Consider the following 27894-nt stretch of genomic DNA (forward strand, 5'->3'; position numbering starts at 1 on the left):
TTCACATAAATAAATACATGTTTAAAAAGCAAGAAATAAACTGATGACTCCAGAAAAAGATGCCCTAATCTCTTGAGGAGTTCTTTTGATGTAATGTATCCATATAGTATAGTCCCTCATTATGCATGTGTGATATGTTCCTAGATACTTACAAGATTCCTGATTTCATATAAATATATATATTTTATATATGAAGATATATATAGATAGATATAGATATATAGATAAATACAGAAATATATACAGGTATAGATATAGGTATAATATAATTGCTTTCTCTCCATACATAAAATTTTTAATGTAAAAATGGGACACAGCAAAAGAGTAACAAGAATATTTAATAGTAATGACACTGAAAAATATAAATATATTCTAAAATAAGCTTTATGTGCATAGAGACAGAGAAAGGTCTTCCATCCGCTGGTTCACTCCCAGATGGCCACAATGGCCAGAACTGCACCAATCTTTAGACAGGAGCCAGCAGCTCTTGCATATGGTCATTCCATTTTTACATTATCTCAGAATGCTAAAATGCTTTACAATAAAAACATAGAGTTGAATATCCAAGTGAGAACAAAATATTTTGTTTGTTCTATCAGTTGAAAGTGCCAATAATATAAGTATAATTCATCAACACATACATATTTATGTCATGTCCATACAATAACATTGAATTAGTATACATAAAATCACACTTTGTACATAATACCTTTTAAATGTAGCACATATTTTCACTCTTCACAGTTCCATTTGTACAAAGTAGAATCAGTATAGTAGAAATCAGAGTCTATATAGTTAAATTGGTAGGCTCATATCCATTTTCTTAGGAAACTAGAAGACTAAGTAGAAAATCACATGGCTTCAATACTGATTTCTTTTTTTTTTTTTAAAGATTTACTTTATTTATTTAAAAGACAGAGTTAAAGAGAGAGGTAGAGACAGAGAGAAAGGTCTTCCATATGCTGGTTCACTCCCCAGATGGCCGCAAAGGCCAGGGCTGCGCCGATCTGAAGCCAGGAGCCAGGAGCTTCCTCTGGGTCCCCTACGTGGGTGCAGGGGCCCAAGGACTTGGACCATCTTCTACTGCTATCCCAGGCCATAGCAGAGAGCTGGATTGGAAGAGGAGCAGGTAGGACTAGACCCGGTGACAATATGGAATGCCAGCACTTAAGGCCAGGGCGTTAACCCACTGTGCCACAGCACCGGCCCCTTCAATACTGATTTCTACCAAACTTCTTTTTAAACATTTATTTATTTACTGAAAGGCAGAGTTACAAAGAGAAAGGGAGAGACAGAGAGTGAATGTTCCATCTACTACTTAACTCCCCAGATGGTTGCAATTGAGCCAGGTTGAAGCCAGAAACCAGGAGCTTCATCCAGATCTTCCACATGGATTGTAGGGGCCCAAACACTTAGGCCATCTTGGGCTGCTTTTCCCAATTTATGAGCAAAAAGCTGGATCAGAACAGGAGCAACTGGGACACTAACTGGCACCCATATGGGATGCTGGCATCTCACGTATCAATTTTACCCACTGTACCACAATGCTAGCCCCTTTACCAAACTTTTTAGGAAAAACTAATATAAAGCCACTTGTTCTCAAACTATTCCAAAAAGTAGAGAAACAAGAAACCTTTCAAACTTATTCCACTAAGTCTATTTTACTATAATTCTATATCCAGACAAGTGTACTGTAAAAAGAAAAAAAAAGGAAAAAAGTAATAGTAGGTAAGTATCCCTTATGAACATGATGCAAACATTCCTGAACAAAATATTAGCAAATCAAATTCAGCAAAATATCAAAAAAAATCCAATATTCATTCTGACAAACTGAAATTTACCCTAGGGATGGAGAGATAACTTAATAAGCAAAGCCGACAGGCCAGGCTGTGGGGGCCCATGCAGAGTGACAGCTGCAATGGGGAGTTGGGTTGTGACTGTGAATCTAAGAGCTGTCTCCCCATGTGCAGGGGGCCGAGAGCTGTGTGGATGCAAGCTTAGGTCTACGCCCTCCTAAGACACAGGCTCTCCTGCAGTCACTGCCTATCTCCTCCAAGGGGAAGAACAGGCGCTCCAGTCCCCTCCTGCTAATCAGCCCTGGGCTTTAGGCTTTGTGCTAAGGAAATAAAACTTAGGAACTGTTCACATACTGAAGAACAAAGGTGCCTGGGGCTTTAGAATTTTTTTAAGGACTTTTTATTTTTTATTAATGCTTTAGAATTTTTCTAATGCGGCTTTAGACAATAATGCAGCAGTGAATCTTACACTTTAACCCTTGCTATTTTTGTATTTCACCATACCCACCTCAGCCAGTCCTAGAGCGTACCCAGTGCCCACACATATGCATGCATGCACATCTGTTAAAATGACATAGAATTGCCGACTCTGGTTAACTTTTTAGATCTCACCCATTAATTCGTTAGGGACCTCCTGGACTCACACAGCCGGCCTGCTCCCTGGACAGCCTCTTGGTGGGATGCTGAAAGGTGGCAGAGGAGGGAGGGAGGGAGGAGGCCCCAGCAGCACTGCGTGTGAAGACCCTCTGCGTGCGTGGAGACCACAGCTGTCGCTAGGCCCCGGGGTTCTCTAGGCACTCCCACTCTCACCTCCACGCCCCAAAGGCAGCCGCTGTCGTTCAAGGTCGTCCACGGGAGCTTCAGGAACGCACTTTGTTTCAGGCCTGTCCCTGGTCTGCTATGTATCCCAAGGTGTCCTGTTCCATTAAATGTGTACGAGGAAGCCAATAATATTGGAGAGGTGGGTGGAGCCCGGAGTAGCTGCTGGGTGACGGGAACACCAGTTCCGTCCACGCGTGCAATGGTGCTGTGGGAGAGGCTGCTAAGGAATTCATGGAGAATAATCAGATCGTCAGTAAATGCTGGTGGATACATGGATGAATGAGAGAATGTGGTCATCACTTCTCAATGATGGCGATTATGGCAATAGCTGATTTTGAGATCCTCCAAGATAGGAACCACGTTCTACAGAGCTCTCAAAGTCTAGACGCATGTCTCAAATACAAAGAAGGCTAAACTAATAATGTACTGAAGTGTGAATGAACAATTTATATGAATCACCTCAAATGCTCAATCCCCTGCTCCACTCCCAACTTCAGCTTCCTGCTAAATGTGGACGCTAGGAGGTAATGGTGATGGCTCAAGTAGTAACATCCCTGTAATACATGCGAGACCTGGGTTGTGCTCCTGGCTACAGTCCCCTGCCGTTATCTGAGGAATGAACTGGAGGATGGGGTGTCTCTCTTTCTCTCTCCATCTGCCTCACAAATTAATTATTTTAAAAACAATGACCAAATAAAATAGATTATGCAGAGACTCTTTACTTAGGTACAGAGAACAGAATCCAGCACAAGAACTCCATCCAGGTCTCCCACGTGGATGCCAGGAGCCCAAGAACTTAGGCTACTGTCTGCTACCTCCCAGGTGCATGAGCAGGAAGCTGTATCAGAAGCTTGTAGTAGCCAGGACTCCAATCAGGAACTCCATTATGAGATGTGGGCATCCCACGCAGCTGAACCTGCTGTGCCAAAACACTTGCCCCAGGTTCAGTCTCCCTGAAGTAAATCCTCAGGAGTGGGCATTTGCAGCATCAGTTAAGATACCACGTCGGGGTGGGCATTGTGGCAGAATAGGAGAAGCCACCGCTTGGGAAGCCTGCATCCCATACTGCAGTGCCTGGGATCAAATCCCACCTCCACCTCCCATCCAGCTTCCTGCTAATGTGCGCCCTGGGAGGTAGCAGATGATGGCGCCAGATCCTGAGTCACTGCGACTATGAGGGAGACCTGGATGGAACTTCTAGCTCCTTTAACCTGGCCCAGTCCTTGCTGTTGTGGGAATTTTGCTGAGTGGACCAACAGATGGGAGATCTCATCCTCTCTCTTGCTTACTCTACCTTTCTTTCTTTTTTTTAGAAAACTTTTATTTAATAAATATAAATTTCGAAAGTACAACTTTTGGATTATAGCAGTTTTTCCCCCCATAACCTCCCTCCCAACTGTAAACCATCCCTCTCCCATCCCATTCTTCATCACGATTCATTTTTAATTATCTTTATAGACAGAAGATCAACTTAGTATATAGTAAGTAAATCTACCTTTCTTTTTAAAAAAATTATTTTACTTTATTTATTTAAAATAGAGTTACACAGTGAGGGGTCTTCCATCTGCTGGTTCACTCCCCAAATGGCTGCAACAACCACAACTGATCCAAAGCCAGGAGCCAGGAGCTTCTTCTGGGTTTCCTACTGGGTAGAGGGGCCAAGGACTTGGACCATCCTCCACTGCTTTTCCAGGCACATTAGCAGGGAGCTGGATCAGAAGTGGAGCAGGGGCCAGCGCTGGTAAAGCCACCGCCTGCAGTGCCAGCATCCTATATGGGCACCAGTTCAAGTCTAGTTGCTCCACTTCTGATCCAGCTCTCTGCTATGGCCTGAGAAAGCAGTGGAAGATGACCCAAGTCCTTAGGTCCCTGCAACTACATGGGAGACCTAGAGGAGGTTCCTGGCTCCTGGCTTCAGATTGTCGCAGCTCCAGCCATTGCAGCCATGTGGGGAGTGAAGCGTGAAGCAGCAGATGGAGGATCTCTCTCTCTCTCTCTCTCTCTCACTCCCTCTCTCTCTCTCTCCCCCTCTATCTCTCTGGAACTCTGCCTTTCAAATAAATTAATTAATTAAAAAAGAAGTGGAGCAGCAGCCAGGACTTGAACTGGCACCCATATGGGCTTTAACCCACTGCACCACAGCACTGGCCCCCTTCACCTTCCAATTACAAATAAATAAGTAAATAATAAATAAATAAATAAATAAATAAATAAATAGAGCATGCTTTTAAAAAGACACCACCTGAGATACCCAGAATGCCTGGGTTTGAGTCCCAGCCACACCTTTGATTCCAGTTGCTGATAAATGCTCACCCTGGGGGGTAGCAGGTGATAACTGAAGTACTTGGGTCCCTGCTACCCACGCGCTAGACCTGGACCAAGTTCCTGGCTCCTGACTTTTCCCTGGGCCAGACTTGGCTGTTAGAGTCATTTGGAGAGTGAATTAGCCTGTGGGAGCATTTTCTGTCTCCTTCTCTCTGCCTCTGAAATTTAAAAAATAATTAAGAATAAAAGTAAATCTGTAATGAAGTGTCCATGAAGCACACAGATCATGAGTGCCCAGGTTTACAAAATGAACACCACCTGGGTAATCAACACCCAGGTCAAGTTCACTGCCCTCACCCAGCACTACTGCCTGTTCCCATTCATCAGCCCCTGCCCTCCACCTCTGGATCAGCAGTTGTTTTCAACTTCATTTCAGTGTAACCTACAGTCCACACACTTTCCTGTTGGACTTTTTCCGCTCAGCTTTCTAAGACTCACCCAAGTTGTTGCATTCAGTTCTAGACTTGAATAGTACACAGGATTATTATTGATAAGTAATGTGACAGAACGGACAAGAATGCAGGGTTATAGACTAGACACGCCTGTGATCGCATTCCAAACTTCCACTTACTAATTCTGTGATTTGAGGAGTTAATTTCTTTGAAAATTGGTTTCTTCACCTGCAAACCCGTGACATAAATACCCACCTTGATTGGCAGTAGAGATGATTACACAGGCCAGGGGCCTGTCCCGGGTGGCCTCTCTGAACAGGTGAGGCTGCACATGCCCTGGGGCAGGGGAAGAGAACAGGTACAAAGGAAGAGAGCCTTCCTTCCTGGATGCATTTGCTTGGCCTATTTATTCAGATGCATATCCCGGAAATGCTTTTTATTACAAAATCAACAAAGTGGAGAGATTCCTGAAATTTCAAACTAACCCATGGAAAAAAATGGCACACACTGTCTATCAAATCGGTGGCACAAAGACTGACACCCTAGTGGGTATGCCCCCAGGAACACAGACATGGATAGATACGGATAAGGCACATCCTGATGTCAGTATCTTGGGAGTCGATTTTCAGCACAAAAGGAGAGAAATTGAGGAAAATCCCTGTAAGCCGCTCATCTATTGGGCAGTTTCTCAATCTCCAGGAAGGGCTGAGAGGCAAGGACCATCTAATGGCACTGAGTCTTTCTCATGCCCGGCTGCACACTGGTGTGAATTCCCACCCACACTTTCTCTCTACTTCTTCCCATTGACAAAGCCCCAGAAGCAAGGGCACCCAGTGGGCTCTCCTCCCGAGCAGCTTTTGGTTTCCAAATACTTTACTCGTCAGGAAAAAACAAGGCTCTTTGGGAATGGTTGAGGCCAGGCCAAAGGCAGAAAGTCTCCCAGGGACATCTCTGGTGTCCAAAAGAAAGGAAACTGGCAAAGACTTCCGGGCTCTTATTTAAAATCCAGGCATCCAACCAGACAAGGATGCCCACTCTCATCATTGCTATTCGGTATAGTCCTGGAAGTTTTAGCCAGAGCCATCAGGCGAGAAAAGAAATCAAAGGCATTCAAATCAGTAAAGATGAAGTCAAACTATCCCTATTTGCAGATGATATGATTCTATATATAAGGGACCCAAAAGACTCCACTAAGAGACTACTGGAACTCCTAGCCTTTGTATACATAGACAATGTCATGGCTGAGAAAGAACTTCAGATCAATCCCATTCACAACAGCTACCAAAAAAAAAAAATCAAATACCTTGGCATAAACTTAACCAAAGATATCAAGGATCTCTATAACGAGAATCACAAAATGTCAAAGAAATAAATAGAAAACACACACACACACACACAGGGAAAAATCTTCCATGTTCATGGATTGGAAGAATCAATATCATCAAAATGTCCATTCTTCTGAAAGTAATTTACAGATTTAATGCAATACCAATCAAAATACCAAAGACATTCTTCTCAAATCTAGAAAAAATGATGCTGAAATTCATTTGGAAACACAGGAGACCTAATAGCTAAAGCAATCATATAAACAAAAACAAAGCCAGATGCATTACAATACCAGATTTCAAGACATACTACAGGGCAGTTATAATCAAAACATCCTGGTACTGGTACAGAAACAGATGGATAGACTAATGGAACAGAATAGAAACTCCAGAAATCAAACCAAGCATCTACAACCAACTTATATTCTATCAAGGAGCTAAAACCATTCCTTGGAGCAAGGACAGTCTCTTCAACAAATGGTGCTGGAAAAACTGGATTTCCACATGCAGAAATATGAAGCAGGACCCCTACCTTACATCTTACACAAAAATCCATTCAAAATGGATGAAAGACCTAAATCTATGACCCTATACCATCAAATTATTAGAAAGCATTGGGGAAACCCTGCAAGACATTGGCACAGGCAAAGAGTTCCTGGAAAAGACCCCAGAGGCACCAGCAATAAAAGCCAAAATCAACAAATGAGATTACATCAAACTGAGAAGCTTCTGTACTGCAAAAGAAACAGGAAAGTGAAGAGGCAACCAACAGAACAAGAGAAATTATTTTCAAACCATGCAACTGATAAAGGATTAATAACCAGAATATATAAAGTGATCAAAAAACTCAACAACAACAAAATAAACAATCCAGCCAAGATATGGGAAAAGAACTTAAACAGACATTTCTCAAAAGAGGAAATCCAAATGGCCAAAAGACAAATGAAAAAATGTTCAGGATCACTAGCCATCAGGGAAATGCAAATCAAAACCACAAGGAGGTGGCCGGTGCCACGCTCACTAAGCTAATCCTGCACCTGCGGCACCGGCACCCCGGGCTCTACTCCCAGTTGGGGTGCCGGATTCTGCCCCGGTTGCCCCTCTTCCAGACCAGCTCTCTGTTGTAGCCCGGGAAGGCAGTGGAGGATGGCCCAAGTGCTTGGGCCCTGCACCCGCATGGGAGACCAGGAGGAAGCACCTGGCTCCTGGCTTTGGATCGGCACAGCACACCAGCTGTGACGGCCATTTGGGGGGTGAACCAATGGAAGGAAGACCTTTCTCTCTGTCTCTCTCTCTCTCTCTCTAATTCTGCCTATCAAAAAATAAAAAAATAAAAACATACACACACACACAAGGAGGTTCCCCTCACCCGGGTTAGAATGGCTTTCATATAGAAATCAACAAACAAATCCTGGCAAGGATGTGGGAGAAAAGGTACCCTAATCCACTGTTGGTGGGAATGCAAAATGGTAAAAACACTATGGAAGACAGTTTGAAGATACCTCAGAAATCTTAGTCCTACCATACATTTACCCAAGGGAAATGAAATCAGCAAATAAAAGAGTTATCTGCACCCCCATATTTATTGCAGCTCAATTCACAATAGCTAAGACATGGAATCAACCTAAATGCCTACCAACGGAAAACTGCATAAGGAAATTATGGGATATGTACTCAATGGAATACTACATAGTGGTAAAAAAAATGAAATCCAGTCATTTGCAACAAAAAAGATGAATCTAGAAAACATCATACTTAGTGAAATAAGCCAGCCCCAAAGGGACAAATACCATATGTTCTCCCTGATCTAACTAACAGGGTACCTAAAAGGAAACCTGTAGAAGTGATTGACACTATGAGAAGCAATGACTTGAACAGCCCTTGTCTTGACTGTCAAGGACAGTTTATTTTTTTTTATTTTTATTTTTTTTCTACTTCATATCACTGGTTTAACTTTTTACTTAACACAGAATTAATCATAGGTGCATAAACTCAGTTGAAAATAGATCCCAGTAAAAAATAAGATTAGGAATAAGAGAGGGAGGTGCTGTACAGTTATGCACCCATTCCTATGGACTTATCCCTAAGGGTAAAGCTAAAAAGTTGCCATGGGACTCTAAATTTCATTAAGCTGGGTGGTATTAAAGCCATCTTACATGTTAAAGTGATCATATTAAGTGTTAAATTGATCATATAGATAGGATTAAGTGTTAAAGGGATCACATAAATAAGATCAAGTGTCTGGTAATAACAATAGATAGACTTAAAAAGGAGAGAATGTTCCAACATGGGAAGCAGTCCACACAGTGGATCAAAGAATCACAAATGCCCTAAACAGCACTCTGACCTCAGAATCAGCCCTTAAGGCACTCTGGACTGGCTGATATGCCCATGAGAGCATTTCAGGCATGGAAAGCCAAGACACAGTAGGAAAAAAAAAAAAAGTCCTATATGAAGGATCTCTGTGAGTGACACCCCAGTGGAAAGAAGAGGCCATCAGAGAAGGATATACTTTTCTCTAAAGGAGGAGAGAACTTCCACTTTGCTTATGGCCCTGTCCAAATACTGACAGTTTGTGGACTCAGAGGCATACATAGCCTTGGCAGCTCATAACAATAGCCTCAGGTGATCACTGACATCATAAATAAGAGTGTCAATTGTTAAATCAACAACAGGAGTCACTGTGCACTTACTCCCCATGTAGGACTTCTGTACTCAATGAGTTGTACTATGAGAATTAACTGCAAAATTTGTTTTCAAACTGTACTTTATGCTGTGTGTGTGTGTGCATGCAAGCTGTTGAAATATTTACTTATAAAGTTAATTAAAAACGAATCTTAATGAAGAATGGGATGGGAGAGGAAATGGGGGTGGGAAGGGTGGGTATGGGGGGAAGAATCACTACATTCCTAAAGTTGTACCAATGATATTTGCATTCATTAGATAAAAGCTTTAAAAAAATAAAAAGTAAAATCCAGGATGAGGCCAAAAATGGAAAAATTTGAGGGTCAAACAGAAATAAAGAGAAAAAAAAGAAATAATGAGGAGCAGGCATGTGACAGTGGCTAAGATGCTTGCAACACCTGTGTCACAGATCAGCATTCCTGGGGTTGAGGACCCACTCTGCTTCCATCCAGCTTCCTGCTAATGTGGACCCCAGGAGGCAGCAGGTGACAGCTCAAGTACTTGGGTTCCTGCCACCCACATGGGAAAACCAGGCCCAGAACTGGCTATTGCAGGCATTTGGGGACTGAACCAGTTGATGGAATAGTGATCTCTCACTCTCTACCTTTCAAATAATTTTATTAATTTTTAAAAATGCATAATAGAGGCCTGAGCAATGGCATAGTGGGTAAAGCCACCGCCTGTAGTGCCGGCATCCCATATGGGTGCTGATTCAAGACCTGGCTGCTCCACTTCCAATCCAGCTCTCTGCTATGGCCTGGGAAAGCAGTAGAGGATGGCCCAAGTCCCTGGGCCCCTACCCATGTGGGAGACCTGGAAGAAGCTCCTGGCTTCTGGCTTCAGATCAGCACAGCTCTAGCTGTTGCGGCCATCTGGGGAGTGAACGATCGATCATATGGAAGACCTCTCTCCCTCTCTCTATACCTCTGCCTTTCTGGAACTCTGCCTTTCAAATAAATACATAAATATTAAAAAAAAAAAAAGTGAATGAGGAACCTCAACCTCCACCAACTGTCCAGCCTCTGGAAGTTGGCACTGCTGTGAATGCTTGCCAACAAACTAAACCCTGAAGTTAACCAAGCATCTAGGGCTATCTGGAAGTGTACAGGAAACGGAGGGCAGAGGAGCAAGATGGATGACACAACAGAACTCTATCAGCCAAATGCAACACAGGGGAAAGGCTACAGATGCAAAGAGATTTCCTGGGGCAAACAGCAGGTGTGGCGAGTGTTTCAAACAGGCTTAGAAGAGAAAGACACCAAGCACAGTCAGAATCTATTTGGGTCCTAATTTGAATGAAACAAAATTTTTTTCTAGATTTATTTATTTGAAAGAATTACAGAGTGATTGAGGGAGTGACAGAGAAATCTCCCATCTACTGGTTCACTCCTCAGATGGCTGCGAGGGACCCAGGAGGGCCAGGATGAAGCCAGAAACTCCATCTGGGTCTCCCATGTGGGTGCAGGGGTCCAAGCACTTGGGCTATCCTCTGATGCTTTCCGGGGTGCATCAGCAGGGGGCTGGATCGGAAGTGGGGCAGCTGGGACATGGGACCAGTGCCCACATGGGATGCCGGCATCACAGGCGGGGTCCCCCTGCTACACCGCAGCTCCAGCCCCATGAATGAAACAGCTGTAAACTGGTGTAAACCACATTAAGATCTCATTAATTTTGAGCAATACCAATGAAAGCCATACTATCTTTTAATGATAATTCTAGTTTTTATAATAATTATTTTGTAATTTTAATAGACTGTATTTTTTCTTAGGCTCACCCACACACTTGGACTGGAAAATTGTTAAAGAATTTGTAAATACAATATCAAGGATCATAGTCAAGTGTGAACTGTAACCCTTTCCAATGTCAGGGTCTGAGGTGGGGCCGCACAAGGCTGGCACGCGGGCAGATGAGTGCCACAGGACCCGGAAGCGGGAAACCCACACGCTCCCACCGTACGCCAGGGTCCTCCCTCTGGCGGCCCTGGGAAGCTGTCAGGAGACTGCCTGTGAGCTGTGTGTGTGTGTGTGTGTGTGTCCCGCCTCACTGCAGCACTGGGCAGGGAAGAGGGTCTTCTCCTCGCCTCAAGTCAGGCGGGCTCCAGCACGCCCTTGCAAGGCGTTGCGGGGGTGAGGGCCGCGCCAAGAGCGCCCCCTGAGGCAGCCGGCCCGAGAAGGAGCCCAGGTCAAGGACAGGGCTTCCCGGGAACCACGTGTGGACCCCACAACAGGGCCTGCAGCAGGAGCACTACCTGGAGCCGCTGAGGGATCCACGGAGCCGGGGCTCCGAGGGGCCGCGCCAGATTCGGCCCGTGCCTGCCGTCAAAGCGGCGCCCGCTCCTGGGGCCCAGCCCCAGAGGGCTCAGAAAACAGCCGCTGGTTTCCTAGTCCCAAGCAGACCAAGTGTGAGAAGGGAGAAATTTAAATGTAAACAAGCCCAAGGTTTCATTATAACTTAAAAGAGCTTCACATTGTTTTCCATATGACAGAAACCAAAATCCTGCGGGATACAACTATCAATTCGTCAGGAGAGAGACAGAGTGGGTCCCCAGAATGAGTTTAACCAGGAAGATTTCTTTTACACTCACCTACCACATCCAGCTTTTTCAATAAATCACAAATACGTCGTCGGGCCGGGCATTGTGGCACAGTGGGTTAAGCCAGCAGTTGGGATGTCGGAATCCCAGATTCAAGGTCCAGCCCTGCACTTCCAATTTCAGCTCCCTGCTAATGTGCACCCTGGGAGGCAACAGATGACGGCTCAAGTGCCTGGGCCCCTGGCACCCACGTGGGAGGCTTGGGTGCAGTTCCTAGCTCCCTACTTCAGCCTGGCCCAGCCCTGGCTGTTGCAGGCATCTGAGGGGTGAGCCCAGGGGAATGGAAGGTACCTCTTTCTCTCTCTTCCTCCCCACCACGGCTGCAGTGGAGCAAATTATTTAGGGTGGGGTTAATTGGGGTAGGAGCCTGGAGTGGAAGCAGGAAGATCTGTTAGGAAATTTTTATCATAATCTGGCTGAATGATGCTGTTAGTGAAGATAGAAGTGAGTGGATTTTATTTTATTTTTTTAGATGATAAAATCTATGGGACTTGTTGATGCTTAGCTATAAAGAAGGCTTGGAGGAAGTAAGGGGTGGGGAGTAAGTAGAGAGGATTCCCGGGTTTCTGGAGCACCTGGCAGCAGCGGTGAGGAGGGGGGTGCAGTGTTTTTTACAAAGGAGGAAGGGTCATGTGGGAAAGATGGGAAAGGTCAGTGCATCAAGTTGAAGTACCTGTGAGAGGCCCAGCAGTGTCAGGCGGGAAGCTGGATGGCAGGAACTCGGGTTCCGAGGAAAGGAGCTGGTGAGTGCAGCCATGGGCAGTGTGTGTTGTGCAACCAGGGCCCGAAGCCAATATGCGACGGAAGTGAGGGGCTAGTGGGAAAGGAAAAGCAACCACAGAGGTCGAAGTAGAGGTCGTCGAGCAGCCAGGAAGACATGGGAAGAACAGTGTCTTCCTGGTTGAGTGAGGTGGAACAATCAAGGAAGGAATAAGCCAGCGTGGTTGGCCAGTGGGAACGACCACTTGAAGGTGGCCTTTGAGAGTTGCTGTGTGTTTGAAATGCACACTAGGGTCGGCACTGTGGCGCAGCAAGTTAAAGCCCCAGCCTGGGGCACTGACATCCCGTATGGGTACTGGTTTGAGTCCCGACTGCTTCACTTCTGATCCAGCTCTCTGCTGTGGCCTGGGAAAGCAGCAGAAGATGGCCCAAGTCCTTGGGCGCCTGCACCAGCGTGGGAGACCTGGAAGAAGTTCCTGGCTCCTGGCTTCGGATCGGCGCAGCTCTAGCTGTTGCAGCCATCTGGGGAGTGAACCAGCAGATGAAAGACCTCTGTCTGTCTGTCTCATTCTCTCTGTTTCTTCCTCTCTGTAACTCCGTCTTTCAAATAAGTAAAATAAATCTTAAAAAAAAAAATACACACTGAAATACATGGAGACAAGTGAGGTGATGGCTGCTGTTTCCTTAAGACAACCCTGGGGCCGGTGGGGATCGCCGGAACCATGCTGGCCGTGAGTTGCTTGGGAAACCAAGTGTTGGGTCCGTGGGCGCTCCCTGCTCTGTCCTTCCTGGTCACCCACATGAAGGCCCTTCAGGAAGCTCATGGAAGTACATACTGCAGTTCTATTTGTCTAGGAACGTTTTGAAGTATCCTCCTGTTTACAGTTTCCTATAATGAAAACTCATCATGTGGATTTACCATCATGGAGATGGGCAGCAACCTCTGAATGTGTGGTCTGGGGAGACAGCAAGGGCAGAAGCCACACACAGAGGTTGGGCCAGAACAACCGCCAGTGCCGACCACAGACAACCTGTCCAGCAAACTGAGCTCTGGAGCGGAGGAAAGAGCCAGAGGAGCGGACAGGAGGACAGGAGGTTGAAAGAGGATGTTTTTCCTTTCGGCCCAGAGGGCCTGGAGGTTGGGGAGGGCCTGATGGGGCTGAGACAGCAGGTGTGGACAGTCTGGGGAAGGAAGGCCCACAGAGCAGGGGTGGGGGCAGGGAGAGGCAGAGTGCAGCTGAGGAGAGAGGAGAAAGTGGGCTGGGGTGCAGGTGGGACTGAGGGTGGGAGGCGCTCCTGGCAGGGATGTGATGGCATCTAAGGGGGTGTGAGGTGGAGGGGGCTGAGGCTTAACAACTCTGGAGGGTCCCAATGACCGAGTGGAAAAGGGACTCTTCTTTTGTGGATTTTTTTTTTTTACTTATAAGTCAAAATTAAGAGAGAGAGAGATCTTCCATCCACTGGTTCACTCCCCAAATGGCCAAAACAGCCAAGGCTGTGCCAGGCTGAAGCCAGGAGCCAGGAGCCTTTTCTGGGTCTCCCATGTGGGTGCAGGGGCTCAAGCACTTGGCCTATCCTCTGCTGCTTTCCCAGGTGCATTAGCAAGGAGCTGGATCAGAAGTAGAGCAGCCAAGACCTGAACCAGTGCTCATATGTGATGTCAGCATCCTAGGTAGCAGCTTAAACCACACGCCAGCCCCAACCCTCCCCCCACCTTTTTTTTGCCAGACACACTGAGGTACCTGGGTCCGAGCTCCCAAAAGAATGTTCAGGTCTCTCCAGTTGTTGCAGGGTTGCCAAGGCTGGGAAGAGAACCATCGAATAAGAAAGTTTAGACAGGAAGTAGTTCTCCACCATTCCCTAACTAATTACCCTGAAGTTTAGCAGCTGAACCCAGCAAGCGTTTACCATCTCACACATTTCTGAGGGTCAGGAATCCAGCCACAGTGAAGCCTGGTGCTCCCTGACGGGCAGGGGTCAGGTTTAGGTTCCACCACCGAAGGATCTGCACCCAAACTCACTCATATGGTTGTGGATGGGTTTCCGTTTAACACTACTGGTGGGACGCTCCAGTTCCTCGACATGTGGGTCTTCATAACAACAGAGACAGGAGACAATTGCCCAAGGCCCAAGATAGACAGCCAAGGATCAAGGGTCCAAGCCTGACATGGGGAGGGAGATGCCTGGGAACAAAATGTCTCACTACTCAGAAACAGAGAAACAAAACCAGACAGGGTGCGGTTACAGCCAGACCCACCCAGTTCCAGACACCGAGTCCCCAGCAAGCAGAGGTCATCGGTGGCTAACTGGCATGTTTGCAACCCTCTGGGCAAACCTACTCTGGCCTAAAGGATACAAACCTCCAGGCAACTTCCCCTAATGGATTCCTGCTCAGTAACCCCTCACACTGGGGGAGCCAGCCTTGGCTTCAGTATAACTTTGCTTCCTCTTTTTGCTCCATAAACCTTCCTTCCTGCTCTCCCTACGCTGTCCATGCTCTGCATTTTTCTTGGCCATGGGACACAAACCCTAACAGCTAGAACTACAGATTCCTGCAACGATAAGGCTGGTCTTTTTATATAAAGATTTATTGTATTTATTTCAAAGGTAGAGTTACAGAGAGAGTCGGGGGAGGGGAACAGATAGATCTTGCATCTGCTGGTTCACTTCCCAAATGGCCACAGTTGCCTAGGCTGAGCCAGGCTGAAGCCAGGAGCCAAGAGCTTTATCCAGTTCTCCCATGTGGATGCAGCAGACCAAGGACTTGGATCATCTTCCGCTGCTTTCCCAGAAGCATTAGCAGGGAGCTGGATGGGTTGTGGAGCAGCCAGGACTTGAACCAGTGTCCATAATGGATGCTGGCGCTGCAGGTGGGGGCTTAACCATTATGCCACAATGCAAGCCTCAATAAAGCTGTTTACAAGGCAGTACCCTGCTTTTCCCAGAATAAAAGATCTAAGACAAGGGGGGAGAGAGCACCAACCTGAGACAATGGCATGTCATAATTTCACCACCACCTCTACGCATCCTACGTGCCTTTGCCTCTCTCCTCTCCCCAGAAAGCAAACTTCCCGCACTGCTGGATCCTCTGTGCCTAGGAGAGGGCCAGGAAAATAGCAGGCAATCACAAATTCATCTTCAAGTAAATGAGTCCATGAGCAAGTGAGACCCACTGGAGAAAATTTTAGTTTCAATTTGGTGTAAACTTGACTTTTGAGGGACAGGTAGAATTTCCAAGTCTGGTTAACTGGTGTGTAAAGAAGTTAAATGACTCCCTAAATGTGTGTTGCTATTTCCTTTTCAATTTTTAAAAATTTATTTATTTTACTTATTTGAAAGGTGAAGGGACAGAAAAAGAAATATAGAGACCTCCCATCTACTGGTTCGCTCCCCAGGTGTCCACCACAGGTGGTGCTAAGCCAGGCTGAAGCCAGTAACACAGTCTGGGTTTCACATGGGTGGCAGGGACCCAAGTAGTTGAGCTGTTTCCTGCTGCCCCCCAGGGTGTGCCTTAGCAGGAAGTCAGGATCAGAAGCAGAGCCAGGGCTCTCACCCAGACACCCTGATATGGATGCAAATGTTCCAAGTGGCAATGCACCAAACACCTGCCCCAGTGCTGCTCTCTTTACCCTCTTTACCTTCTGTATGCTCTTTTTTTTTTTTTAAGATTTTATTTATTTGAAAGAGTTACAGAAAGAGGTAGAGACAGAGAAGTCTTCCATCCACTGGTTTATACCCCAAATGGCCACAATGGCAGGAACTGAGCCAATCCAAAGCCAAGAGCCAGGAGCTTCCTCCAGGTCTCCCACAAAGGTGCAGGGGCCCAAGCACTGGGTCATCCTCTGCTGCTTTCCCAGGAGCATTAGCAGGGAGCTGGATCAGAAGTGAAGCAGCCAGGACTCGAACCACCACCATATGGGATGGCAGTGCTGCAGGCCGGGGCTTGCTGCCAGTGAAGCAGTTACGACTTAACACCTTGTGCTTTTGAAAAATCACTCTCAAACACCAATATCCTGTTCTAAATGCAAAAGAGAAGTTCCACAGAGGATTGCCATAAAAAATTTTTAAAAAGTCCACTTAGATCTTCTTCAGTTCACTTTCAACTTAAATTTGGATGAGTCTTGACAAAAAAAGAGAGAGAGAGAGAGAGAGAGAGAGAGAGAGTTAGCCCCTGCATGAATAAAGCCTACTTAATGATTCCAGCAAACTCTTTAAAATCACATCTTAAGAGAAAACTCCCTTTTGAAATAATAACATTCAAAATGTTAACCTTAGTCTCAAAAAAGTAACAGCTCACATTTTTGGGGCACTGGCATTTGCACCACTGTTTGGAATGGAAAGCAGTGGGGGCCTCTTGCTAACCCCTGGGGCGCCCTGTGCCACTTCAGCTCCCTGCTGCTGTGTGACCCTGTCCGGACACTTGGTCCCTGTGGGCCTCACTTTCCTCCTCCGTAGAAGGAGGCAGGACAGCCCCCTCGCAGAGCCGACCAGCCCCAGGGACACCCGAGGTGCAGTGTAGGATTTAGCTAAGGTTGGCTGTGGCCTCCACTTGTACAGGTCAGAAAACTGAGTCAGAGAAGCTAGAAATTTGCTTAAGGGAGCCTCTGCCTGCAGAACCGGCATCCTATAGGGGCCTGGTTCAATTCCCAGCTGCTCCACTTCCCATCCAGCTCCCTGCTAATGTGCCTGGGAAAGCAACAGAAGATGGTTCAAGTGCTTGGGCCCCTGTACCCATGTGCGAGATCCAGAAGAAGCTCCTGGTTCCTGGCTTCAGCGGGGCCCAACCCTGGCTGTTGCAGCCATTTGGGGAATGAACCAGCTGATGGAAAATATTTTTCTCTCTCTTTCTGTCTCTCAAATAAAATATGAAGGAAGGAAGGGAGGGAGGGAGAAGGGAGGAAAAGAAGGAGGGAGGAAGAAATTTCCTTGGCTGTGCTGGAGAGGTCCAGAGGCAAGAACAGTAAAATGACGGCACAGGCTCAGAGCTGACAGTGAGAACACCACTTTTCCGCTCTCCCAGGGCCCCCTCCTAGAGAGAGCTCTCTACAGCCTCGGAGACCTAGCTGAGGCTTCACCAGCCACAGAACACCACAGTGTGTTTAGATTGAGTGGTTCTCCTCGGGCCGTGGGGCCATCACTCCTGCTCCCTGACCTCCGAAGCCAGGTGAAACCCCCACCCCCACCCCCACCCCCACCCCTGCGCCGGGTGTTCCAAACACACAGTCGCTCATCAGTGCTGTCCGTGACTGTGTTCTGAAAAGCCTCCAAAACTCCGAGTTCACAGGGTTTTTACTGAACCTTTGCTCTTGGGGAAGTGCAGGGCTAGATCTCTGCCGTCACAACATTTGGTCAACCAATCAGTATGGAAGCCTGCTTTGTGTGTGTTTCTGTTTACCGACACCTTATTTAACATGCACTGTTGGTTCACTGGCACTGAACTAACTCGTGACCAGCAGCGCTGTAACTCATGCCTACATGAAGCTTACCCCATGTAGCGCATGTCCTCTGAAAGGCACATCCCAGCCTCTAGCCCTTTGGAATACGAGGCAGCACGTGCTATCAGGCTGGGGACCACTACAAATAGCAAATCTCCAATAAAAGCACAAAAATGCAAGAAAAGTAGCATTAGAGCAACCGGGACAAGGATGCTGTATTAGAGCTAAAGACAAGAAGGGAAGTGCCTTGTTCAAGCAGAGCTGGGCGTGTACAAACTGGGCAACTGCAAACTTCGCCACTCCGTACACTTCAGCAGGTGGCCACAAAAGTGGCCCAAGTTACAACTGAGTGTTAGTGAATCACAAACACAGACTCCGCAAATAATGAAAATCGAGTGTTGTTAAATAAAAATTGTCAGAGGCTGGCGCTGCTGTTGTGGCACGGTGGGTTATGCCACCACCTGCAATGCTGGAATCCCATGCTGGGGCTCTGGTTTGACTCCAAGCTGCTCTACCTCCCAGCCACCACCCTGCTAATGCATTTGGGAAGGCAGCAGAAGATGGCCCAAGTACTTGGGTCCCTATTACCCACATGGAAGACTCAGATGGAATTCCTGGTTCATGGCTTCAACCTGGCTCAGCCCCACCAGTTGCAACCATTTAGGGGGTGAACTAGTGGGTGGCTCACTCTCTTTCTCTCTCTCCTCTCTCATCCCCCCTCCAACTCTCTGCCTTTCAAATAAATCTTTTTTTTTAAATTATAGGAGGGGCCAGCACTGTGGCTACTAGGTTAAGCAACCACCTATGGCGCCAGCATCCCATATGTTGCCGGTTCGAGTCTTGGCTGCTCCACTTCCAATCCAGCTCCCTGCTATGGCCTGGGAAGGCAGTAGAAGATGGCCCCTGCACCCACATGGGAGACCCTGAAGAAGCTCCTGGCTCCTGGCTTCAGATCAGCTCAGCTCAGGGCGTTATGGCCATCTGAGGAGTAAACCAGTGGATGGAAGACCTCTCTCCATCTCTCTTTCTCTCCCTCTCTCTGTTTGTAACTCTGTCTCTCAAGTAAATAAATAAATCTTTAAAAAAAATTTTAGGAGGCTGTTGTTTTGGACTAAGGTCCTATACCCATCCCCAACAGACAAGGCCAAAAATCAAAATGGAGGCACTCATGTTAAAACTTCACATCAGCAAGCTAAAACTCAGCTGTTTATCTGTCTTCTCATAAACCAGGATTAGAAAGACATGGGCCAGATATTCCACACAAACCAGATTTTTAGAGAGTTATTTATTTGAAAGGCAGAATGACACAGAGAGAGGAAGAGGGAGAGGTAGCAGGACCAGGTTGAGTGCCAGCTGCTCTGCTTCCCATCCAGCTCCCTGCTACTGTGCCTGCTACAGCAGCAGATGATGGCCATGTGCTTGGGCCCCTGCACCCATGTAGGAGACCGGAGTGAGTTCCAGGCTCCTGGCTGCAGCCTCTCCTAGCAATTGTAGGCACTGGGGAACTGAACCAGCAGACAGAGAGTTTCTCTTTCTGTTGCACTTTCAATTAAATGAAAACTAATCATTAAACATTTTTTTAAAATGAAAACATACCTTAGAGTTGCTGGGGGGAAAGTGAATAAAATAATAAATGAAATTATACATGCATGGGCCGGCGCCATGGCGAAGTAGATTAATCCTCTGCCTGCAGCGCCGGCATCCCATATGGGCACCAGTTCTAGTCCCGGCTGCTCCACTTCCCATCCAGCTCTCTGCTGAGGCCTGGGAAAGCAGTAGAAGATGGCACAAGCCCTTGGGCCCCTGTACCCGCGTGGTAGACCAGGAAGAAGCACCTGGCTCCTGGCTTCGGATCAGCGCAGCTCCAGCTGTTGCGGCCGTTTGGGAAATGAACCAGCAGAAGGAAGACCTCTCTGTCTCTTCCTCTCACTATCTGTAACTCTACCTCTCAAATAAATAAATAAAATCTTTTTTTAAAAAAAGAAATTATACATGCAAAGTGCTTAGAACACATGAGCACCAAAATATTAATTCTTTCCTAAAAATCTATAAACCTTATTTATTCATACAGATTGTTTAACTGTATAAATGGGAAAAAAGGACTATTTGATAAGGTTACTACTGTCCAAGGGGGATCAATGACCAATATATTTTTCAAGTATCATCGATTTCTACACTGGTAAATAAAGATTGTTCCAGAGTCACCTTCCAATTAGCAGATCAAATGTGGCCAGCTCAGTCACAGTGGGGACTCAAAATTCCCTGGCTTCCTCATTCACTGATCACTCATCCACTTGTTCCACAAATATTTATGAAGTACCTACTATGTGCCAAGCACCACTGGGAACCCTGGAGAAAAAACAAAGAGTGAAATAATTAAGTCTCTGCTGTCTGAGAGCTTGTGGTCAGCCCTACAGGGGGAGACAATCAGCCAGCTAAGGTGTCAGGTCAGGCAGGGTTAAGAAGCAAAGTGTGACTGAGGGGATAAAGACTAATGGGGTAGAGTGTTCTTTGGATAGCGGGCCAGAGAAGTCCTCTTTAAAGAGCTCCACTGGAGCAGAGACCTGAGTGTTGCGAAGGAGACAACCCAAAGAAGGTCCAGCAAAGGAAGGGTGTGCCAGGTCTAGGGATAAGGGTGCCCTTGGTGTGTCGGACGAACAAGGGCTGGGCAAGGAGGGAAACCAGTAGATGAGATCAGAGAGGCAGGAGAGGCCCCGGAGGGCCAAGGACGCCACACTGAGGACGTCGGGCATCCTTCCTAATACCAAAAGGAGGCAGCCAATGGTGGGTTCAGAATGGCTGGAAGACTTTTCTGATTACTGTTTTTGAAAGGCTAACTCTGCCTTGGAAAAAAAAAAATACAAAGGTCAAGAATGGAAGAAAGGAGGCAGCGCTGTAATCTGTGGTGGAGAAGGTAATGGCTCCTATCATGGGAGTCAGCTCCTGTGACAGAGAACGGGTACTGGATTAACCAGTCTTGTGAAAGCCATGGTGCATGAATTATTTATTAGTAGCTGATACGTTGATTAGAAACTCTACACCAGAGAGTAATTGTAACTGGCCCTAAACAAACATGAAGAGAGAGGCCAGTGCTGTGAGGTAGCAGGTAAAGCCACCACCTGCAGTGCCAGCATCCCATATGGGTGCTGGCCAATCCAGCTCTCTGCTATGGCCTGGGAAAGCAGTGGAGGTTGGCCCAAGTCCTTGGGGCCCTGCACCTGCCTGGAAGACCCGGAAGAAGCTCCTGGCTCCTGGCTCCTGGCTTCAGATCAGCCCAGCTCCAGCCACAGCAGCCATTTGGGGAGTAAACCAGTGGATGGAAGACTTCTCTCTTTCTCTCTCTCTATGCCTCTGCCTCTCTGTAACTCTGCCTTTCAAACAAATGAACACATCTTAAAAAAAAAAAAAAAAATGAAGAGAAAGGGGGAAAGGCCAGAGTTCTTAACACCACCTCTTTGTCCTTTTTCAGATCCCTTTCTCCACCACACGCTCATCCCACAAAACCTTTAAAAAGCACAGTGTGTTTGAGACATCCTTCACAAATTCTTCTTCTTTAAGATGTATTTATTTATTTACTTGAAAAGCAGTTACTTGAAAAACAGTTACAGTTACAAGACAGTGGGTTAACACCCTGGCCTGCGGCACCAGCATCCCATTTGGCCACCGGTTCTAGTCCCAGCTGCTCCTCTTCTGATCCAGCTCTCTGCTATGGCCTGGGAAAGCAGTAGAAGATGGCCCAAGTCCTTGGGCCCCTGCACCCACGCAGGAGACCTGGAAGAAGCTCCTGGATCCTGGCTCCTGGCTTCGGTTCGGCGCAGCTCCGGCCATTACAGCCAATTGGGGAGTGAATCATCAGATGGAAGATCTCTCTCTCTCTCTCTCTCTCTCTCTCTCTGCCTCTCCTCTCTCTGTGTAATTCTGACTTTCAATTAAATAAATAAATCTTTTTAAAAGAAAGAAAGAAAGTAGTTACAGAGAGAGAGGGAGAGACACAGTGAGTAAGAGATAGAGATCTTAGGGCCGTGGCTGTGGTGAAGTAGGTGAAGCCTCTGCCTGCACTGCCGGCATCCCATATGGGCACCAGTTCGAGTCCTGGCTGTTCCCTTCAATCCAGCTTCCTGCTAATGGCCTGGGAAAACAGTAGAAGATGGCCCAAGTGCTTGGCCCCCTGCACCCCCTCAAAGACCCAGAAGAAGCTCCTGGCTCCTTGCTTCGGATCAGTCCAGTTCTAGCCACTGCAGTCATTTGGAGAATGAATCAGTGGATGGAAGATTTCTCTCTCTCTGTCTCTCCTCTCTCTATCTGTAATTTTGCCTCTCAAATAAATACATGAGGGGCCAGCACTGTGGCATAGCAGGTAAAGCCACCACCTGAAGTGCCAACATCCCCTACGGGCACCGGTTCGAGTCCTGGATACTCCACTTCCAATCCAGCTCTCTTCTATGGCCTGGGAAAGCAGTAGAGGATGACTTGAGTCCTTGGGCCCTTGCACCCACATGGGAGACCTGGAGGAAGCTCCCGGCTCCTGGCTTCAGATCAGTGCAGCTCTGGCCATTGTGGCCACCTGGGGAGTGAACCAGTAGATGAAATATCTCTCTCTCTGCCTCTGCCTCTCTGTAACTCTGCCTTTCAAATAAATAAATAAATCTTTAAAAATAAACAAGTAAATAAATACATGAAATTTATGTACCTTAAATAAGATTTCAAAAAAATCTTTAAAAAATAAAAGACAGATCTTCCATCCACTGGTTCACTCCCCAGATGGCTGCAATGGCCAGGGCTAGGCCAGGCCAAAGCCAGGAGCACAGAACTCCACCTGGGTCTCCCATGTGAGTGGCAGGGGCACAACCACTTGGGCCATCTTCTGGGTCAGAAGAGGAGCAGCTGGGACTCACATGGTACGCATATGGGATACCAGTGTTGCAGGCCGAGGCTTAACCTGCTATGCCACAATGCTAGCCCCAATAAACTCTTTACATTTGGACAAACTTAGATGAATTTAAATTGCTTTTCAATTAATGTGACTGTGAAATATTTATGACCTTTAAAAAGTATAAAATGCAAGCACCTGCTTGTCACCCCACTTAGGAAAGTATGACAGTAGAACAGAAGCCTGTAAGTTGGCTGTCCCCACTCAAATGCCTTCCATCCCCAAAAACTCCTGTCTGAATTTGGTATTATCATTTCTAGGTACATTTTTATGCTTTTACTAAGTACATATGCATCTCTATGGATACAGTATCATTTTGCATGGTTTTAAGCCTTTTTGTAAATGAGAACTTTATACATTTTTGTACTATTTACATTTTGTTTAACTTACTTTTGTGAAAAATCACAAGACTGATATCTTATTCGAGTTCATTTCATTGCTGTATCTGCATATAAGTACATAGGTATTAAATGATGAGTTTCCCACAATAAGTTATTCATTTGCCAAATTCAGGAATATCTGGGCTCTTTCCCATTCTTTGGCAACTACTACTATGCCACAAGGAATATTCTCGTGCCTGCTCCTTTTAACAAAGTTGAATCTAGGTGCAGGTAATTGGCACAGTAGTTAAGATGCCACTTGAGACACTTGCACCCCATAGCAGCATGCATGGGTTCAAGTCCCAGCTCTGCTTCCTTTTTTTTTTTTCTTTTTGACAGGCAGAGTGGACAGTGAGAGAGAGAGACAGAGAGAAAGGTCTTCCTTTTGCCGTTGGTTCACCCTCCAATGGCCGCTGCGGCTGGTGCGCTGCGGCAGGCGTACCGCGCTGATCCAATGGCAGGAGCCAGGTACTTATCCTGGTCTCCCATGAGGTACAGGGTCCAAGGACTTGGGCCATCCTCCACTGCACTCCCTGGCCACAGCAGAGAGCTGGCCTGGAAGAGGGGCAACCGGGACAGAATCCGGTGCCCCAACCGGGACTAGAACCTGGTGTGCCGGCGCCGCAAGGCGGAGGATTAGCCTAGTGAGCTGCAGCGCCAGCCTAGCTCTGCTTCCAATCCCAGCTCTCTGCTAACGGGCACCCTGGGGGGCAGCAGATAATGTCTCAAGTACTTAGGCCCCTGCCACTCATGTGGGAGATGCAGAGTGAGTTCCCAGGTCCTGGCTTCAGCCTGGTTCAGCCCTGGCTGTTGCAGGCATTTGGGGAGTAAACCAGTAGGGATGGAAGACCTCTCTTTAAAAAAAAAAAAGTTTTCTGGGGGGCCTGCACTGTGGCACTGTGGGTTAAAGCTCTGGCCCATATGGAAGCCAGTTCGAGTCCTGGATGCTCCATTTCCAATCCAGCTCTCTGCTATGGCCTGGGAAAGCAGTAGAGGATGGCCAAAGTCATTGGGCCCCTGCACCCCAGTGGGAGACTCAGAGGAGGCTCCTGGCTCCTGGCTTTGGATAGGCACAGCTCTGGCCGATGTGGCCATCTGTGGAGTGAACCAGCAGATGGAAGACCTATCTCTCTGTCTCTACCTCTCTCTATAACTCTGTCTTTCAAATAAGTTTAAGAAAAAAAAAACCAGTCTCCTCAACAATATATGAGAATGACAAGTGTGAAACAGTATCTCACTAATTTTTAAAAAAGATTTATTTAGGCCGATGCCGTGGCTCACTTGGCTAATCCTCCACCTGCGGTGCTGGCACCCTGGGTTCTAGTTCCGGTTGGGGTGCTAGGTACTAGTCCCGGTTGCCCCTCTTCCAGGCCAGCTCTCTGCTGTGGCCAGGGAGTGCAGTGGAGAATGCCCCAAGTCCTTGGGCCCTGCACCCGCATGGGAGACCAGGAGGAAGCACCCAGCTCCTGGGTTTGGATCGGCACAGCGCTGGCCGTAGCAGCCATTAGGGGAGTGAACCAATGGAAGGAAGACCTTTCTTTCTGTCTCTCTCTCACTGTCTATAACTCTACCTGTCAAATAAAAATAAAAAAATTTATTTATTCAAAAGGCAGAATTGCAGACAGGGAGAGACATAGATCTTCCATCTACTGGTTCACTCTTCAAATGGTCACAACAGCTGGGATTGGGCCAGGCCAGAGCCAGGAGCTTCATCCAGGTCTTCCACATGGGTGCAGGGGCCCAAGCATTTGGGTCATCCTCTGCTACTTTTCCAGGCACATCAGCAGAGAACTAGATCAGAACTGGAGCAGCTCGGACTCAAACCAGTGCCCATATGGGATGCCAGGACTGCAGGCAGTAGCTTTACCTGCTATGCCACAGTGCCAGCACTGACTTTATCATTTTGAAAGGTGTAGAGACAGACACAGAGATCTTCCATCTGCTGGTTTATTCCCCAAATGTCCACATCAGCTAGGTCTGGGCCAAGTTGAAGCCACGACCTAGAACTCCAACCAGGTCGCCCATGTGGGTGTCAGGGGCCCAAGGACTTGGGCCATCCTCTACTAATTTCCTAGGAGCTTTAACAGGAAGCTGGACTGGAAGTGGAGCAGCAGGCACTGGAACAGGCACTGTTTGGATGCTGATGTTGCAGGCAACAGCTTAACTTGCCGCATCCCTAAAAGCATCTGTTAACATTTTGCCATATTCACTGCCTATGTAAACAGTCTATGTACATACATACATACTGTTTTCTGGAAAGCAAGGATATTAATATCACATAATATGGGATTCATGACAAGGATTACAGAGTGAGGAAAAAAGGACATATCATATAAGGGATATAGTTCATTGAAGATATAAATATCTGTACATCAAGTATATGGTATGCACACATTTTTTATAATATATATTAGCTTCCACATATACGAGAAAACATGAGATTTGTCTGTGTCTGGCTTTTTGTTTCCTTTTTTAGGATCTATTTGTCTATTTGAAAGAGTTCTGGGCCGGTGTTGTGGCCTCATGGGTTAAGCTGCTGCCTGCGACTCTGGCATCACATACGGATGGCAACTGGGGAGTGAGCCAGTGGGTGGATGATCTCTCTCTTCTCTCTGCAACTCTGCCTTTCAAATAAATAAGTCTTAAAAAAAAAAACAGAGAGAGAAAGAGAAAGGAGAGAAGGAAGGAAGGAAAGGAAGTTTGGAAAGACATATCAGTTGTATTTATTTTAGGGGAAAAAAGCAATGAGAGATCTTTTTTCTTTTCACTCTATAAACTGTTACACAAACAAAAAAAACTACAATCAAGTATTATGCAACTTTTTAAATATCAAAATTCTTTAACATAAAAAGTAATCCATGTGAAACTAATTTTCAAAGACGAATGAAATGAACCCCCAACTAAGCCAACCTTAGCAATATTTCAGTAGCAATTAAAAAAATAGGAAAAATTTCAGAAATAGGATGACTTCATGGTGTTCTACCTGGTACTTTTCCAGTTCTCCGCCCTTTACAACGTATTTAGAGATCATTTCCCAAACACTTCCTTAAGCCTTTTGGACCCTTCCTTCCTTCCAGGCCACCTTCCTAACCAAGAGTTCACAGCACGGTTAGCTCAAAATTTCAGAACAGCACTGGCAGAGTTCCCTTTTAATTTCCCTAATGTTACAGCACAATTCCAAAATTTCCAAAAAAAAAAAAATTTCCAAAAACCACTGTGACCTGCAAACGCAGAAATGCAAGTCATCGTGCATCTCACTAGGGCTGTGACTGGAGAAAAACAGCCAGCGCCCATGAGAGGAGTTAACATGGGAGCTCTCGCTGCGTCGCAGATAAATAAAAATGCAACCAAGAAAGCGTCCCATCAGGAGCTCAGGCTAGGGCGTCCTCGCTGCGTGCTAGGCTGCGGCATCACCCCGAGCGGCGTGACTGTGCACCGTGACAGCCCCTAAAAAGCAGCTACACGTTAACCATCGAGGTGCATCGGGAGAGGCGGCGCGGGGCTGTGCGGGGAGGCGCGGAACTCGGAGAGCGGCCGCCTCGTCCTGCCCGTGGCCGCGCGCTCTGTCGCAGTCGTGGGCTGGAGTGCCCCGGGGAAGCACCAGCGGACCCCAACCACGCACGCTGCGGGTTTCTCCTCTCCTCTCCCACGCCGCCTTCCCGGTCCTCCCTGCCCCTCCCCCAGCCCCGCGCTGGCGGACACCAGCGTCTGACGCATGTTCTGGAGCGAGCTGCTCCCTCCATTTTGTCCCCAGTCTCCTTTAGGCGAACGCGGCGCTGCTGTTTTAAAGGCACTAAGTAGCGAGAGCGAAAAGGGGAGGTTAGAGGGGGCGTGGGAGCCCCGTTTGCTAAGGGCAGGCTCTGGGGACTGCAAGGCGGCCAGCGCAGGGTGCAGCTGCCGCGGGCCCAAGGGCTCGTCCTGGCGCCGGAAGGACAAAGGACACTTAGGGGACGAGGGCACAGAAGCCCGCGGGGGACGCCTTCCGGGCCAGAGGCCCACACTGGGGGTGCGCTGGGGCCCGCCCCGCAAGACAAAGCCGCGGCAGAGCGCGGGCTCGCGCGCGCGCCGGCGCCCCCCCCCCGCCGCGGCCCCGCGCCTAGGCGCGCGTCCGCAGCCCGTGCACGTGAGCGAGCGAGCGCGCGGGCGACGGTTGGAAATGGCGGTTGGGGCGGTTGGGGTAGGGGCGGGAAGAGGAGCGGTTTCACTGTGCCAAGGCTCCCGCTGGGAGTGCGGGAGTCGGGGTTCTTTCAGGAGCTCTCCTCATCCCACGCTCCGGGCACCGCTCACCGGTTGCGGGGCTGAGACGAAAGTGGGGCCCCCTCGACTGAACAAAGGAGATGGCAGCCGAGGCGACAGCGCGGCCTGGTGTGGCCACTGCGGCGCCCTAAGAACGTTCCCTAAAATGGCGGCCGGCGCGCGGGGGCGGGCGGGGCGCGCGGGGCGGGGCGGGCGCGGGCCGGGCTTCCGCTCCGGCGGCCCTCGGCGGTGGCA

General features: G+C 47.6%; 1 long non-coding RNA gene across 9 annotated transcripts; it reads right to left on the reverse strand.

Annotated features, from left to right (window-relative positions):
• Nucleotides 1-871: 871 nt before the first annotated feature.
• On the reverse strand, nt 872-27802 carry LOC149122635 (uncharacterized). Of its 9 annotated transcripts, none has more exons than XR_016219047.1 (4): nt 27691-27802; nt 20299-20442; nt 14401-14460; nt 872-1109 (listed from the first exon to the last, which is right to left on the reverse strand). It is a non-coding gene; the product is annotated as an uncharacterized LOC149122635 (long non-coding RNA). The 9 variants fall into 9 exon arrangements; XR_016219051.1 differs by lacking the exon at nt 20299-20442 and adding an exon at nt 15642-15752 and having other exon boundaries at nt 27691-27795; XR_016219045.1 differs by lacking the exons at nt 872-1109; nt 20299-20442 and adding exons at nt 2181-2838; nt 15642-15752 and having other exon boundaries at nt 27691-27795.
• Nucleotides 27803-27894: the final 92 nt, after the last annotated feature.

This window comes from Oryctolagus cuniculus, chromosome 13 (genome assembly GCF_051225735.1).
Source record: "Oryctolagus cuniculus isolate XC-2025 breed Fujian yellow rabbit chromosome 13, ASM5122573v1, whole genome shotgun sequence".
NCBI classification, from domain to species: domain Eukaryota; kingdom Metazoa; phylum Chordata; class Mammalia; order Lagomorpha; family Leporidae; genus Oryctolagus; species Oryctolagus cuniculus.